This window comes from Elephas maximus, chromosome 12, assembly GCF_024166365.1.
Source record: "Elephas maximus indicus isolate mEleMax1 chromosome 12, mEleMax1 primary haplotype, whole genome shotgun sequence".
Classification (NCBI taxonomy): domain Eukaryota; kingdom Metazoa; phylum Chordata; class Mammalia; order Proboscidea; family Elephantidae; genus Elephas; species Elephas maximus.
The window spans coordinates 58,104,421-58,121,021 of NC_064830.1; the positions used below are offsets into that span (position 1 = coordinate 58,104,421).

At 40.0% G+C, this 16,601-nt stretch overlaps 1 protein-coding gene and 1 long non-coding RNA gene across 7 annotated transcripts in view; both read right to left on the minus strand.

The window, feature by feature from the left end:
* Nucleotides 1-16,601, minus strand: part of LMF1 (lipase maturation factor 1) — a 104,776-nt gene that overhangs the window by 52,382 nt on the left and 35,793 nt on the right. The window lies entirely within an intron of this gene.
* On the minus strand, nt 5,604-7,671 carry LOC126086530 (uncharacterized). Its single transcript, XR_007519547.1, has 3 exons — nt 7,562-7,671; nt 7,388-7,468; nt 5,604-6,341 (listed from the first exon to the last, which is right to left on the minus strand). It is a non-coding gene; the product is annotated as an uncharacterized LOC126086530 (long non-coding RNA).

Here is a 16,601-nt window from a genome sequence, read left to right on the forward strand (position 1 = left end):
CTTTTGAGCGCCTTCCAACCTGGTGTACTCATCTTCCAGCACTATATCAGACAATGTTCTGCTGCTATTCATAAAGTTTTCACTGGCTAATGCTTTTCAGAAGTAGACTGCCGGGTCCTTCTTCCTAGTCTGTCTTAGTCTGCAACTCAGCTGAAACCTGTCCTCCATGGGTGACGCTGCTGGTATCTGAATACCGGTGGCATAGCTTCCAGCATCACAGCAACACACAAGCCCCCATAGTATGACAAACTGACAGACACATGGGGGACTAAACTCATACCTATCCATAATCACACTGAATGTAAAGGGACTAAATGCATCAATAAAGAGACAGAGAGGCAGAATGGATTAAAAAACACAATCTGTCTATATGCTGCCTACAAGAGACACACCTTAGACTTAGAGACACAAAGAAATTAAAACTCAAAAGATAGAAAAAATATGTATCAAGCAAATTACAGTCAAAAGACAGCAGAAGTGGCAATAGTAATTTCTGACAAAATAGACTTTACAGTGAAATTCACCACAAAGGATAAGGAAGGACACTATATAATGATTAAAGGCACAATATACCAGGAGGATATAACCATGTTAAATACTTATGCACACAGTAACAGGGCTGCAAGATACATAAAACAAACTCTAACAGCATTAAAAAGTGAGATAGACACCTCCACAATTATAGTAGGAGACTTTAACACATCACTTTCGGTGAAGGACAGAACATCCAGAAAGAAGCTCAATAAAGGCACAGAAGATCTAAATGCCACAATCAACCAACTTGACCTCATAGACATATACACAACACTACACCCAACAACAACCAAGTATACTTTCTTTTCTAGTACACATGGAACATTCTCTAGAATAGACCACATATTAGGTCATAAAGCAAGTATTAGCTGAATCCAAAACAATGAGATACTACAAAGCATCTTCTCTGACTATAAGGCCGTAAATGTGGAAATCAATAACAGAAAATGCAGGAAAAAGTAATCAAGCACATGGAAACTGAACAATACCCTGCTCAAAAACGACTGGGTTATAGAAGACATCAAGGATAGAATCAAGAAACTCATAGACTCCAATGAGAATGAAAACACTTCCTATCTGAACCTTTGGGACACACTGAAAGCAGCGCTCAGAGGTCAATTTATATCAATAAATGCACATATAGAAAAAGAAGAAACAGCCAAAAACAAAGAATTTTCCCTACAACTTGAACAAATAGAGAGCAACAAAAGAAACCCTCAGGCACTAGAAGAAAGCAAGTAACAAAAATTAGAGTAGAATTAAATGAAATAGAGAACAGAACACAATTGAAAGGGCTGGTTCTTTGAAAAATTAACAAAATTGATAAAACATTGGCCAGACTGACAAAAGAAAAACAGGAGAGGAAGCAAATAACGTGAATAAGAAATGAGATGGGTGATATTACAACAGACCCAACAGAAATTAAAAGAATCATGTCAGATTACTACAAAAAACTGTACTCTAACAAATTTGAAAACCTAGAAGAAATGGATGAATTTCTAGAAACACACTACCTAGCTAAACTAACACAAACAGAGGTAGAACAACTAAATAAACCCATAACAAAAGATGGGATTGAAAAAGTAATTAAAAAAACTCCCAATTAAAAAAAGCCCTAACCTGGATGACTTCACTGCAGAGTTCTACCAAACTGTCAGAAGAGTGTTAACACCACTACTACTAAAGGTATTTCAGAGCATGGAAAAGGACGAAATACTCCCAAACTTATTCTGTGAAGTCAGCATATCCCCGATATCAAAACCAGGTAAAAAAAAAAAAAAAAAAAAATTACAGACCTATAACCCTCATGAACTTAGATGCAAAAATCCCCAACAAAATTCTACTCAAAAGAGTTCAACAACATATCAAAAAAATAATTCACCATGACCACATGGGATTCACACCAGGTATGCAGAGATGGTTGAACATTAGAAAAACACTTAATGTAATCCATTATATAAATAAAAAAAGACCAGAACCACATAATCTTATCAAATGATGCAGAAAAGGCATTTGGCAAAGTTGAACACCCATTCATGATAAAGAAGAACTCTCAGCAAAATAGGAACAGAAGGAAAATTCCTCAACATAATAAAGGACATTTATACAAAACCAACAGCCAACATCATCCTAAATGGAGAGAGTCTGAAAGCATTCTCCTTGAGTTCAGGAATCAGAGCAGGATCCCCTTTATCACCACTCTTACTCAACATTGTGCTGAAAGTCCTAGCCAGAGCAATTAGACTAGATAAAGAAATAAAGAGCATCGAAATTGGCAAAGGAGAAGTCAAAGTATCTCCGCAGATAACATGACCTTATACACAGAAAACCCTAAAGAACCCCCAAGAAAACTACTGAAACTAATAGGAGAGTTCAGCAGAGTATCAGGATACAAGATAAACATACAAAAATCAGTTGGATTCCTCTACACCAACAAAAAGAACACCGAAGAGGAAATCACCAAATCAATACCATTTACAGTAGCCCCCGGGAAGATAAAATACTTAGGAATAAATCTTACCAGAGATAAAAAGACCTATACAAAGAAAACTACAAGACACTACTTCAAGAAACCAAAAGAGATCTACATAAGTGGAAAAACATACCTTGCTCATGGATAGGAGCAGTTAGCATTGTAAAAATGTCTATTCTACCAAAAGCCACCTATAGACACAATGCAATTCCAACCCAAATTCCAACAACATTTTTTAATGAGATGGAGAAACAAATCACCAACTTCACATGAAGGGAAAGAGGCCCCAGATAAGTAAAGCATTACTGAAAAAGAAGAACAAAGTGGGAGGCCTAACTCTACCTGATTTTAGAACCTATTATACTGCCACAGTAGTCAAAACAGCCTGGTACTGGTACAACAACAGATACATAGACCAATGGAACAGAATTGAGAATCCAGATATAAATCCATCCACATACGAGCAGTTGATATTTGACAATGTCCCCAAATCAGTTAAATGGGGAAAATACAGTCTGTTTAACAAATGGTGCTGAGATAACTGGATATCCATCTGCAAAAAACTGAAACAAGACCTACCTCACACCAAGCACAAAAACCAACTCAAAATGGATCAAAGACCAAAATATAAAATCTAAAACAATAAAGACCATGGGAAAAAAAAATAGGGACAATGCTACGAGCACTAATACATGGCATAAACCATATACAAAACATTACTAACAGTGCAGAAGAAAAACCAGATAACCGGGAGCTCCTAAAAATCAAACACCTATGCTCATCCAAAGGCTTCACCAGAAGAGTAAAAAAAAAAACAGACTGGGAAAAAGTTTTTAGCTAGGATATTTCCGATCAGCGTCTGATCTCTAAAATCTACATGATACTGCAAAAACTCAACTACAAAAAGACAAATAACCCAATTAAAAAATGGGTAAAGGATTTGAACAGGCACTTCACTAAAGAAGACATTCAGGTAGCTGGCTAACACATACATGAGGAAATGCTCACGATCATCAGCCGTTAGAGAAACGCGAAATGCAAATCAAAACTACAAAGAGATTCCATCTCACTCCAACAAGGCTGGCATTAATCCAAAAAACACAAAATAATAAATGTTGGAGAGGTTGTGGAGAGTCTGGAACACGTATACACTGCTGGTGGGAATGTAAAATGGTACAACCACTTTGAAAATCAATTTGGCGCTTCCTTAAAAAGCTAGAAATAGAACTAACATATAATCCAGCAATCCCACTCCTAGAGAAATAAAAGCCTTTACACGAACAGATACATGCACACCCATGTTCATCACAGCACTGTTTACAACAGCTAAATGATGGAAGCAACCAAGTGCCCATCAACAGATGAATGGATAAATAAATTATGGTATATTCACACAAGGGAATACTGTGCATTGATAAAGAACAATGATTTATTTGTGAAACATTTCATAACATGGAGGAATCTGGAAGGCATTATGCTGAGTGAAATTAGTTGCAAAAGGACAAATATTGTATGAGACCACTATTATAAGAAATCGAAAAATAGTTTAAACAGAGAAGAAAATATTCTTTGACGGTTACGAGAGCGGGGAGGGAGGGAGGGAGCAGGGTTTTCACTTATTCAATATTAGGTAAGAGCTATTTTATGTGAAGAGAAAGAACACACAATACAAGAGAGGTCAGCACAACTGGACTAAACCAAAAGCAAAGATGTTTCCTGAATAAACTGAATGTTTTGAAGGCCAGCATAGCAGGGGTGCGGATTTGGGGGCCATAGTTTCAGGGAACATCTAAGTCAACTGGGATAATAAAATCTATTAAGAAAACATTCAGTATCCCACTTTGGAGAGTGGCATCTGGGGTCTTAAACGCTAGCAAGCAGCCTTCTAAGATCTATCAACTGGTCTCAACCCACCTGCAGCAAAGGAGAATGAAGAACACCAAAGACACAAGGTAATTATGAGCCCAAGAGACAGAAAGGGCCATATAAACCAAGACCAGAGGGACAAGATGGTGCCCAGCTACAACCGATGACTGCCCTGACAGAGAGCTCAACAGAGAACCCTTGAGGCAGCAGGAGAGCAGTGGGATGCAGATCTCAAATTCTTATAAAAAGACCAGACTTAATGGTCTGACAGAGACTACAATGACCCTGGAGGTCATGGTCCGCAGGCCTTCTGTTAGCCCAAGACAAGAAACATTCCGAAAGCCAACTCTTCAGACTGGGATTGGACTGGACTATGGGATAGAAAATGGTACTGGTGAGGAGTGGGCTTCTTGGATCAAGTAGACACATGAGACTACGTGGGCCGCTCCTGTTTGGAGAGGAGATGAGAGTGCAGAGGGGTTCAGAAGCTGGCCAAATGGACATGAAAGCAGAGTGTGGAAGGAAGGAGTGTGCTGCCTCATTAGGGGGAGAGCAACTAGGAGTATATTGCAAGGTGTATTTAAGTTTTTGTATGAGAGACTGACTTGGTTTGTAAACTTTCACTTAAAACATGATAAAAATTAAAAAAAAAATTGACAATATCCGTGTAAAGAGATGATGGAGAAGCTCAATATCATCAGTGAGAACAAGGCCAGGGCCAACTGTGGAACAGACCATCAATTGCTCATATACCAGTTTAAGGTGAAGCTGAAGAAAATTAAAACAAACGCATGAGAACCAATATATGACCTTGAGTATATCCCACCTGAATTTAGAGACCATTTGAAGAACAGATCTTGACGCAGTGAACACTAATGACTGAAGATCAGAGTTATGGGATGACATCAAGGACATCGTACATGAAGAAAGCAAAAGCTCATTAAAAAGACAGGAAAGAAAGAAAAGACCAAGATGGAGAAGAGAAGAGACTCCAAAACTTGCTCTTGAACATAAAGTAGCTAAAGTGAATGGAAGGAATGATGAAGTAAAAGAATTGAACAGAAGATTTCAAAGGGTGGCTCAAGAAGACGAAGTATAATGAAATGTGCAAAGACCTGGAGTTAGAAAACCAAAAAAAAAAAAAAAAAAGAACACACTAGGCATTTCTCAAGCTGAAAAAGCAGAAGAAAAAATTCAAATGTCAAACTGCAATTTTGAAGGTTTCTATGGGCAAAATGTTAAATGATCCAGGAATTATCGAAAGAAGATGGAAGAAATACAGAGAATCACTCTACCAAAGAAATTGGTTGACGTTCAACCATTTTAGGAGGTAGCATATGATCAAGAACTGATGGTATTGAAGGAAGAAGTCCAAGCTGCACTGAAGGCACTGGAGAAAAACAAGGCTCCAGGAATTGAAATAATACCAATTGAGATGTTTCAACAAATGGATGAAGCACTGAAGTACTCACTTGTCTGTGTCAAGACATTAGAAAGACAGGAGGTGGGGCCAAGATGGCAGAGTAGTCAGACGCTTCCGGTGATCCCTCTTACAACAACAACAACAAAAAAATTAGACTCCAAAAAAGAAGTAAATCAATTATACATATGACAAGCTAGGAACCCTGAGCATCAAAGGCAAAGTTAAGAAATCAGACTGAGTGATGGGGGAGGGAGAGGCGGTGCAGAAGCAGCAAGGAGTTGCTAAGCCCGTGGCAGCACCTCACCCCTGATTCCTTGGCGCACCTGTGGCAGGGCTGATAGTAGTTTTTGGGGACACAGTCGCTTCAGCGAAAGAAGGCAAGCAAAGTTGAGGGCCCTTGACTCTGTAGCATGTCTGTACTGGGGCAGGCCGTGGCATTTAGGACGCAGCAGCTTCAGTGAAAGAAGGCAAGTATGGGACGCAGCCCTGACCCCCTGGGGCAATTGCAGTGGGGATCCAGCCAGCGCAAACAGGCTACACATGCCTCTGGAATCAGAGATAAAACAGAGCACAAGATAAGCGATTTTGTCTAATTTACTGCAAGGATCTAATAGCTACTCCTTTTCAAAGAATTCTCTCCTACCTACGTGATCCCTCCTCCCTTTTCCCCAGCCAGCTTCATTAACATTTGATTTCCCTGGGCCTGCGATAGGTCCTGCTGCGCTCCCTGAGCCATTCTCCAGGCCTTGGAGAAGGAAGAAATTAACAAACAGGGGAAAATACTCTTCTGACTCCCCTAATCTGGAAACTCAGAGCAGGAGCAGCTTCAGTCCAGGCACAAGCGGTCCACAGACATTGTCTTTCACCCCTGCATGGATCCAGGTGGCTCCACTACACCAGATACAAAAACCAAACCCAGTGCCGTTGAGTCGACTCTGACTCATAGCAACCCTACAGGATAGAGGAGAACTGCCCCTTAGAGTTTCCAAGGAGTGCCTGGCAGATTTGAACTGCCGACCCTTTGGTTAGCAGCCATTGCACTTAACCACTACACCACCAGGGTTTCCCACTACACCAGACAGGATCTGGCTATTATATTTCAAGGGCCAATCTGTTTGAGGCCTGACTGTAACTGTTTCAGCTGTGTGGTGGAGAGGCAGGTTTTGGATGTTTGATACTGCTATGCCTATTAAACAAGGCCTTCACGTACCCACAGCAGGAGCCTGAGGACTGGAGGCTCCAACCACACCACCTAGCCATCTGCGAAAGGGCTCCAAGGATAAGCGGTGCCTACCAGTCCTTACAGGTAAAAGCACCGGGTGCCTATGGTGTGGCTGCGGAGCCCACCCACCAGGACGTGCTAGAGAACAGGTATGTGCCTTCCTCACAGACACTTGGAGGAAGATTTTCAGCCCCTTGCCTTCCTCAGAGTGTGATCCCCTGCTGCTACCAGAAACCTGCACATACAAAAATCACCACTGCTCTTCTAAGATAGTAGGTGAGAGCCTATACCACACATTAGGTGACCGACTATCAGGACCCCTGAGCTGAATCTATACACGAATAGCGAATGGACTTCTAGGCTCATATACCTGGTAACAGCTCTAGCCATCTGGTAATAGGACATTACTGCTTCAAAGGCTCCAATAATCAAGTCAGCTCAATCTAGCAGCCTATTTGGGCATATCAAAACAAACAAAGCAATAAGCTAGGACACAGTAAGCAAACATAAAGTAAACTAATACAATAACGTACACATAGCATACCATGATCACTTCAACAAGCTCTCAAAACAAAGATTCAAGGGATCTTCTGGATGAAGGTGCCTTCCTGGAATTACAAGATAAGGAATACAAAAGATTAATATACAGGACTCTTTAAGACATCAGGAACAAGAGCAGGAAAGAGATCAGGAAAATACAGAACAAGCCAAGGAACACAGAGATAAAGCAGCTGAGGAAATTAAAAAGATTATTCAAGAACTAATGAAAAATTTAATAAGCCGCAAGAATCCACAGAGAGACAGGAATCAGAAATTCAGAAGATTAACAACAAAATTACAGAATTAGACAACTCAACAGAAAGTCAGAGAAGCAGAACTGAGGAAGTGGAAGGCAGAATTAGTAAGACTGAAGATAAAACACTTGGCAACAATATATTTGAAGAAAAGTCAGATAAAAGAATTTTAAAAAATGAAGAAATGCTGAGTATCATGTGGGACTCTAAAAAAAAGAGTAACTTGGCAAGTGATTGCAATACCAGAACAGGGAGGGAAAACAGAAAATACAGAGAGAATTCTTGACAACGTGTTGGAAGAAAACTTCCCTGGCATTGTGAAAGACGAAAGGATATCTATCCAAGATGCTCATCGAACCTCATACGAGGCAGATCCCAAAAGAAAGTCACCAAGACATACTATGATCAAAGTTGCTAAAACCAAAGATAAACAGAAAATTTTAAGAGAGGCCAGGGATAAGTGAAAAGCTACCTACAAAGGAGAATCAATAAGTTCAGACTGTTTGGCAGAAACCATGCAGGCAAGAAGGTGATGGGATGACATATATATAAAGCACTGAGGGAGAAAAACTGCCAGCCAAGAATCATATATCCAGCAAAACTGTCTCTCAAATATGAAGGCGAAATTAAGACATTTCCAGATAAACAGAAGCTTACAGAATGTGCAAAAACCAAATCAAAAGTACAAAAAATACTAAAGGGAATTCTCTGGTTAGAAAATCAGTAATATCAGGTATAAAATCAATGCTAGAACACTGGACAGAACACCCAGATATCAACCCAGATAGGGAAATCACAAAAATAAATCAAGATTTAAAAAAAAAAAAGCTCAAAACAGAGAATCAGTGACATCACCATGTAAAAGATGACAACATTAAATAAATAAGGAGGGGCTAAATAAAGCAGGCATAGATCTTCCAAATGGAGAGGAAATCAAGGTGATATAGGGAGATACAAGTTAGGTTTAAACTCAGAAAAATAGGGGTAAATGTGAAGGTAACCACAAAAAAGACTAACAATCCTACATATCAAAATAAAAAACAAGAAAAACATAAAGACTCAGCAAAAACAAAATCAACTACAGTGAAAAAGAGGAACACAATTTACAAAGAAAAACTACTCGGCACAAAAAAATTAGTGGAAAAATGAAACTGTCAACAACACACAAAAAAAGGCATCAAAACGACAGCACTAAACTCATACCTATCTATAATCACGCTGAATGTAAATGGGCTAAACGCACCAATAAAGAGACAGTTGCAGAATGGATAATAAAACACGATCTGTCTATATGCTGCCTACAAGAGACACACCTTACACTTAAAAATACAAACTAAAACTCAAAGGATGAAAAAAGTGTATCAAGCAATTAAAAAAGAGGAGGAGTGGCTATACTAATTTCTGACAAAACAGACTTCCAACTTACATCTTTCACAAAGGATAAGGAAGGACTCTATATAATGATTAAAGGGACAATATACCAGGAGGATATTACCATATTAAATATTTATGCATCCACTGACAGGGCTTCAAGATACATAAAACAAACTCTAACAACACTGAAAAGTGAGACCGATAGCTCCACAATACTAGTAGAAGACTTCAATACACCACTTTCAGTGAAGGGCAGAACATCCAGAAAGAAGCTCATTAAAGACACGGAAGACCTAAATGCCACAATTAACCAACTTGACCTCACAGACATATACACAACACTACACCCAACAGCATTCAAGTATACTTTCTTTTCCAAAGCACATGGAACATTCTCTAGAATAGACCACATATTAGGCCATAAAGCAAGCCTTAACAGAATCCAAAACATCAAAATATTACAAAGCATCTTCTCTGACCATAAAACCATAAAACTAGAAGTCAATAACAGAAAAATCAGGGAAAAGAAATCAAATACATGGAAATTGAACAACACTTTGCTCTAAAACGACTGGATTACAGAACATATCAAGGACGCAATAAAGAAATTCATAGAATCCAATGAGAATGAAAACACTTCCTATCAGAACCTTTGGGACACAGTGAAAGCAGTGCTCAGAGGTGAATTTATATCAGTAAATGCACACATACAAAAAGAAGAAAGGGCCAAAATCAAAGAATTATCCCTACAGCTTGAACAAATACAGAGCAACAGAAGAAACCTTCAGGCAACAGAAGAAACCTTCAGGCACCAGAAGAAAGCAAATAATAAAAATTAGAGCAGGAATTAAATGAAATAGAGAATAGAAAAACAATTGAAAGAGTTAAAAAGACCAAAAGCTGGTTCTTTGAAAAGATTAACAAAATCCATAAACCACTGGCCAGACTGACAAAATAAAAACAGGGGACGAAGCAAATAAACCAAAGAAGAAATGAGATGGGCAATATCAGAACTGAATTTAAAAGAATCATAACAGAGTACTATGAAAAGTTGTACTCCAACAAATTTGAAAAACTAGAGGAAATGGACAAATTTCTAGAAACACACTACCTACCTACACTAGCACAAACAGAGGCAGAACAACTAAATAAACCCATAACAAAAGAAAAGATTGAAAAATTAATTTAAAAAAACTTCCAAAAAGAGAAGCCCTGGCCCTGATGGCTTCACTGGAGAATTCTACCTAACTTTCAGAGAAGACTTAATACCACTACTACTAAAGGTATTTCAGAGCATAGGAAAGGATGGAATACTCCCAAACTCATGCTATGAAGCCAGCATAACCCTGATACTAAAACCAGGTGAAGACTCCACAAAAAGAGAAAATTACAGACCAATATCCCTCATGAACTTAGATGGAAAAATCCTCATAAAATGCTAGCCAATAGAATTCAACAACATATCAAAAAAATAATTCACCAAGTGGGATTCATACCAGGTATGCAGGGATGGTTCAACATCAGAAAAACAATCAATGTAGCCAGCACATAAATAAAACAAAAGACAAGAACCACATAATCTTATCAACTGATGCAGAAAAGGCATTTGACAAAGTTCAACACCCATTCATGATAAAAACACTCAGCAAAATAGGAATAGAAGAAAATTTCCTCAACATAATAAAGGGCATTTACACAAAGCCAACAGCCAACATCACCCTAAATGGAGAGAGCCTGAAAGCATTCCCCTTGAGAATAGGAACCAGACAAGGATGCCCTTTATCACCACTTTTATTACACATTGTGCTAGAGGTCCTAGCCAGAGCTATTAAGAAAAAAAAAAAGAGCTATTAGGCTAGATAAAGAAATAAAGGACATCCAAATTGGCAAAGAAGTCAAAGTATCTCTGTTTGCAGACGACATGATCTTACACATAGAAAACTCTAAAGAATCCTCAATAAAACTACTGAAACTAATACAAGAGTTTAGCAGAGTATTAGGATACAAGATAAACATACGTAATCAGTTGGATTCCTCTACACCAACAAAGAGCATCAAACAGGAAATCACCAAATCAACACCACTTACAATAGCCCCTAAGAAGATAAAATACTTAGGAATAAATCTAACCAGAGACGTAAAAGACCTATACAAAGAAAACTACAAGACGCTACAACAAGAAACGAAAAGAGACCTACATAAGTGGAAAAACATAACTTGCTCGTGGATAGGAAAATTCAACACTGTAAAAATGTCTATTATGCCCAAAGCAATCTATAGATACAATGCAATCCCGATCCAAATACCAGTGAAATTTTTTAAATGAGATGGAGAAACAAATCACCAACTTCATATGGAAGGGAAAGAGGCCTCGGATAACCAAAGCATTACTGAAAAAGAACAAAGTGGGAGGCCTCAAACTACCTGATTTTAGACCATATTATATTACCACAGTAGTACTGGTACAACAACAGATACCAATGGAACAGAATTGAGAATCCAGACATAAATCCATCCACGTATGAGCAGTTGATATTTGACAAAGGCCCAAAGTCTGTTAAATGGGGAAAAGACAGTCTCTTTAACAAACAGTGCTGGCATAACTGGATATCCATTTGCAAAAAAAATGAAACAAGACCCATACCTCACACCATACACAAAAACCAATTCAAAATGGATCAAAGACCTAAATATAAAATCTAAAACTATAAAGATCATGGAAGAAAAACAGGGATGACACTAGGAGCCCTAATACATAGCATAAGTGGTATACAAAACACTAGTAGAAATGTACAAACATCAGAAGAGAAATTAGACAACTGGGAGCTCCTAAAAATCAAACACCTATGCTCATCCAAAGACTTTACCAAAAGAGTAAAAAGATTACCTACAGACTGGGAAAAAGTTTTTAGCTAGGACATTTCTGATCAGCGTCTGATTTCTAAAATCTACATGATACTGCAAAAACTCAACTACAAAAAGAGAGATAACCCAACTAAAAAATGGGCAATGGATATGAATAGGCACCTCACTAAAGAAAACATTCAGGTAGCTAACAGATACATGAGGAAATGCTCATGATCATTAGCCATCAGAGAAATGCAAATGAAAACTACAATGAGATTCCATCTCACTCCAACAAGGCTGGCATTAATCCAAAAAACACAAAATAATAAATGTTGGAGAGGCTGTGGAGAGACTGGAACACCTATACACTGCTGCTGGGAATGTAAAATGGTACAATCACTTTGGAACTCAATTTGGGGCTTCCTTAAAAAACTAGAAATAGAACTACCATACAATCCAGCAATCCCACTTCTTGGAATATATCCTAGAGAAATAAGAGCCTTTATACACACAGATATATACACACCCATATACACTGCAGCACTCTTTATATTAGCAAAAAGATGGAAGCAACCAAGGTGCCCATCAACGGATGAACAGATAAATTATGGTATATTCACACAATGGAATACTATGCACTGATAAAGAACAGCGATGAATCTGTGAAACGTTTCATAATATGGAGGAATCTGAAAGGCATTATGCTGAGTGAAATTCATCAGTTGCAAAAGGCAAATATTGTATGAGACCACTATTACAAGACCTCAAGAAATAGTTTAAACAGAGAAGAACATATTCTTTGATGGTTACAAGACGGGGGAGGGAGGGAGGGAGAGAGGGATTCACCAGTTAAGAGAGTAGAGAAGAACTAATTTAGGTGAAGGGAAAGACAACACACAATACACGAGAGGTCAGCACAACTGGACTAAACCAAAAGCAAAGAAGTTTCTGGAATAAACTGAACACTTCGAAGGCCAGCATACCAGAGGTGGGGGTTTGGAGACCATGGTTTCAGGGGATATCTAGGTCAATTGGCATAATAAATTCTATTAAGAAAACATTCGGCACCCCATTTTGGAGAGTGGCATCTGGGGTCTTAACTGCTGGCAAGCAGCCATCTAAGATGCATCAATTGGTCTCAACCCACATGGAGCAAAAGAGAATGAAGAACACCAAAGACACAGGGTAATTATGATCCTAAGAGACAGAAAGGGCCACATAAATCAGAGACTACATCAGCCTGAGACTAGAAGAACTAGATGGTGCCCAGCTACAACTGATGACTGCCATGACAGGGAACACAACAGAGAACCCCTGAAGGAGCAGAACTGTAGGATGCAGACCTCAAATTCTCATAAAAAGACCAGACTTAATGGTCTGACTGAGACTTGAAGGACCCTGTAGGTCACGGTCCCCAGGCCTTCTGTTAGCCAAAGACATGAACCACTCCCAAAGCCAACTCTTCAGACAGAGCTTGGACTGGACTATAAGGTAGAAAATGATACTGGAAAAGAGTGAGCTTCTTGGATCAAGTAGACACATGAGACTATGTGGTCAGCTCCTATCTGGAGAGGAGATGCGAAGGCTGAGGTGGACAGAAGCTAGCTGAACGGACACGGAAATACTGGGTGGGGAGAAGGAGTGTGATGTCTCACTAGGGGGAGAGCAACTACGAGTATACAGTAAGGTGCATATAAGTTTTTGTATGAGAGACTGACTTGGGTTTGTAAACTTTCACTTAAAGTATAATAAAAGTTAAAAAAAAATTAGGAAGACAGCTACCTGGTCAACTTACTGGAAGAGATCCATATTTATGCCTATTTCAAAGAAAGATGATCCAAGAGAATGCAGGGATTATTGAACAGTATCATCAATATCACATGCAAGCAAAATTTTGCTTGCGATAATTCAAAGACAGTTGCGGCAGTACATTGATAGGGAACTGACAGAAATTCAAGCCAGATTCAGAAGAGGATACAGAATGAGGGATATCATTGTTTATGACAGATGGATCTTGGCTAAAAGCAGAGAATATCAGAAAAATGTTTACTATGGTTTATTGACTATGCAAAGGCATTCCACTGTGTGGATCACAACAAATCATGGATAACATTGGGAAGAATGGGAATTTCAGAACACTTAATTGTGCTCATGCCGTACCAGTACATAGACCAAGAGGCAGTTGTTCGAATAGAACAAGGGGATACTGAGTGGTTTAAAATCAGGAATAGTGTGTGTCAGGGTTGTACCCTTTCACCATACTTATTCAAAATTTGTATGCTGATCAAACAATCCAAGAAGCCAGGCTATATGAAGAAGAACATGGCTTCAGGATTGGAGGAAGACTCATTAACAACCTGTGCTGCCGAGATGACACAACCTTGCTTGCAGAAAGTAAAGAGGGCTTCAAGCACTTACTGATGATCAAAGACTACAGCCTCCAGTATGGATTACACCTCAACATAAAAAACAAAACAAAGATCCTTACAACTGGACCAATAAGCAACATCATGATTAAGGGAGAAAGTATTGAAATTGTCAAGGATTTCATTTTACTTGGATCCATGATCAATGCCCACGGAAGCGGCAGTCAAGAAATCAAATGATGTATTGCACTGGACCAATCTGCTGCAAAAGGCCTCTTTAGGGTGTTGAAAAGCAGAGATGTCACTTTGAAGATTACGGTGTGCCAGACCCAAGCGATGGTATTTATGATTACATCGTATGCATGTGACAGCTGGGCAATGAATAAGGAAGACGGAAGAAGAATTGATGCCTTTGAATAACGATGTTGGCAAAGCGTTCCAGAGAGCCTAGAAGCAGTGACGCCCCAGTAGCAATGAGCACACCCATACCCAGACCTTGGTTTCTAAACACCATTTTCCACTAAAAGGAGCCAGGACTCCTGGGAGAAGAGCTTGACTCACAGACTGGAGCATTCTGTAGTGCCAGAAAGTGAGGAAAAGATAGAAAACAAAAACAAATAACAGGGCGGCTCAAAGGAGCCAGGAGCCAACTTGAAGGAGCTCCCAAAGGCTCAAGCTGGGGCAATCTGAGCAACAAAATAAATCATGATAAGGTTTCAGGGGACATCTAGGTCAACTGGCATAATAAAATCTATTACGAAAAGATTCTGCATCCCACTTCGGTGAGTGGCGTCTAGCATGTGGCATTCTAAGATGCCATCAATTGGTCTCAACCTACATGGAGCAAAGGAGAATGAAGAACACCAAAGTCACAAGGTAATTATGAGCCCAAGAGACAGAAAGGACCACGTAAATCAGACTACATCAGCCTGAGACCAGAAGAACTAGATGGTGTCCAGCTGCAACCGATGACTGCCCTGACAGGGAACACAACAGAGAAGCCCTGAGGGAACAAGACAGCAGTGAGATGCAGACCTCAAACTCTCATAAAGAGCCAGACTTAATGGTCTGACTGAGACTAGAAGGTCCCCAGAGGTCATGGTCCCCAGACCTTCCTTTAGCCCCAAGACAGGAACCATTCCCAAAGCCAACTCTCTAGAAAGGGATTGGACTGGACTATAAAACAGAAAAAGGTATTGGTGAGGAGAGAGCTTTTTGGATCAAGGAGACAGATGAGACTGCGTGGGCAGCTCCTGTCTGGAGGGGAGATGTGAAGGCCGATGGGTACAGAAGCTGGCTGAATGAACACGGAAATACAGGGTGGAGAGAAGGAGTGTGCTGTCTCATTACGGGCAGAGCACCTAGGGGTATATAGCAAGGTATATAAAAATTTTTGTATGAGAGGCTGACTTGATTTGTAAACTTTTACTTAAAGCACAATAAAAATCTTTAAAAATGCATTTAAAAAAATCATGATAGCACTGGATTACAATCCATCAGAGTGAAATAAATATTCACAGTGACATCAGTAAAGATTTTAGAAAATCCCAGACCAGGTCTGGCTGCTGCTCTTTGAGGTGGCCTCCTGAGGATGTGACTGTGGACAAGGTTCCTTAGCTGTGTGTGTTCTGCACAATGGGGGTGACAGCCCCGCTGCACCAGGGTGACACTGCCTTCGAAGTCCCAGGCAGCTGAGGGTGTCCCACTGTGACTGGTCATCACTCCCACCACCACCCACGACGGGCCCAAGAGAGCAACCTCACTGTCCTGCACATCTGCTACGCTCCGTCCTGTTTCTGCTGTTGAACCCACCGACCTGGGACACTGCAGCAGCTCCTTGCACACATCTGGCTAACCGTGTTAAGGGGAAGAGGGGCCTTGTCCCAGACCTGCAGGTGCCACTGAAGCCAGTGACGTCACACAGGGATGAAGCACACGACCTCTCAGGGAAGCCAGGACATGCACTGAGGCTGTACTCGCAGTGCTGGGCCCACAAGACGTGAGGCTGAAATCAAGGAAAACACCTATCAGGATCCATGCTATGGGGTGTGCTTCATGACCATGTGCCACTCCTGCTCCAAAATGACCTGGGGGAGGGGCTGGGTTTCCTTCAAGGTGGCGGTGGTGACCACCAGGTGTCTGCTCTGCTTAAAACACCTACATGTGGACCCTGATCCTTGATTCCATGCGGGCTCGTGCGGGG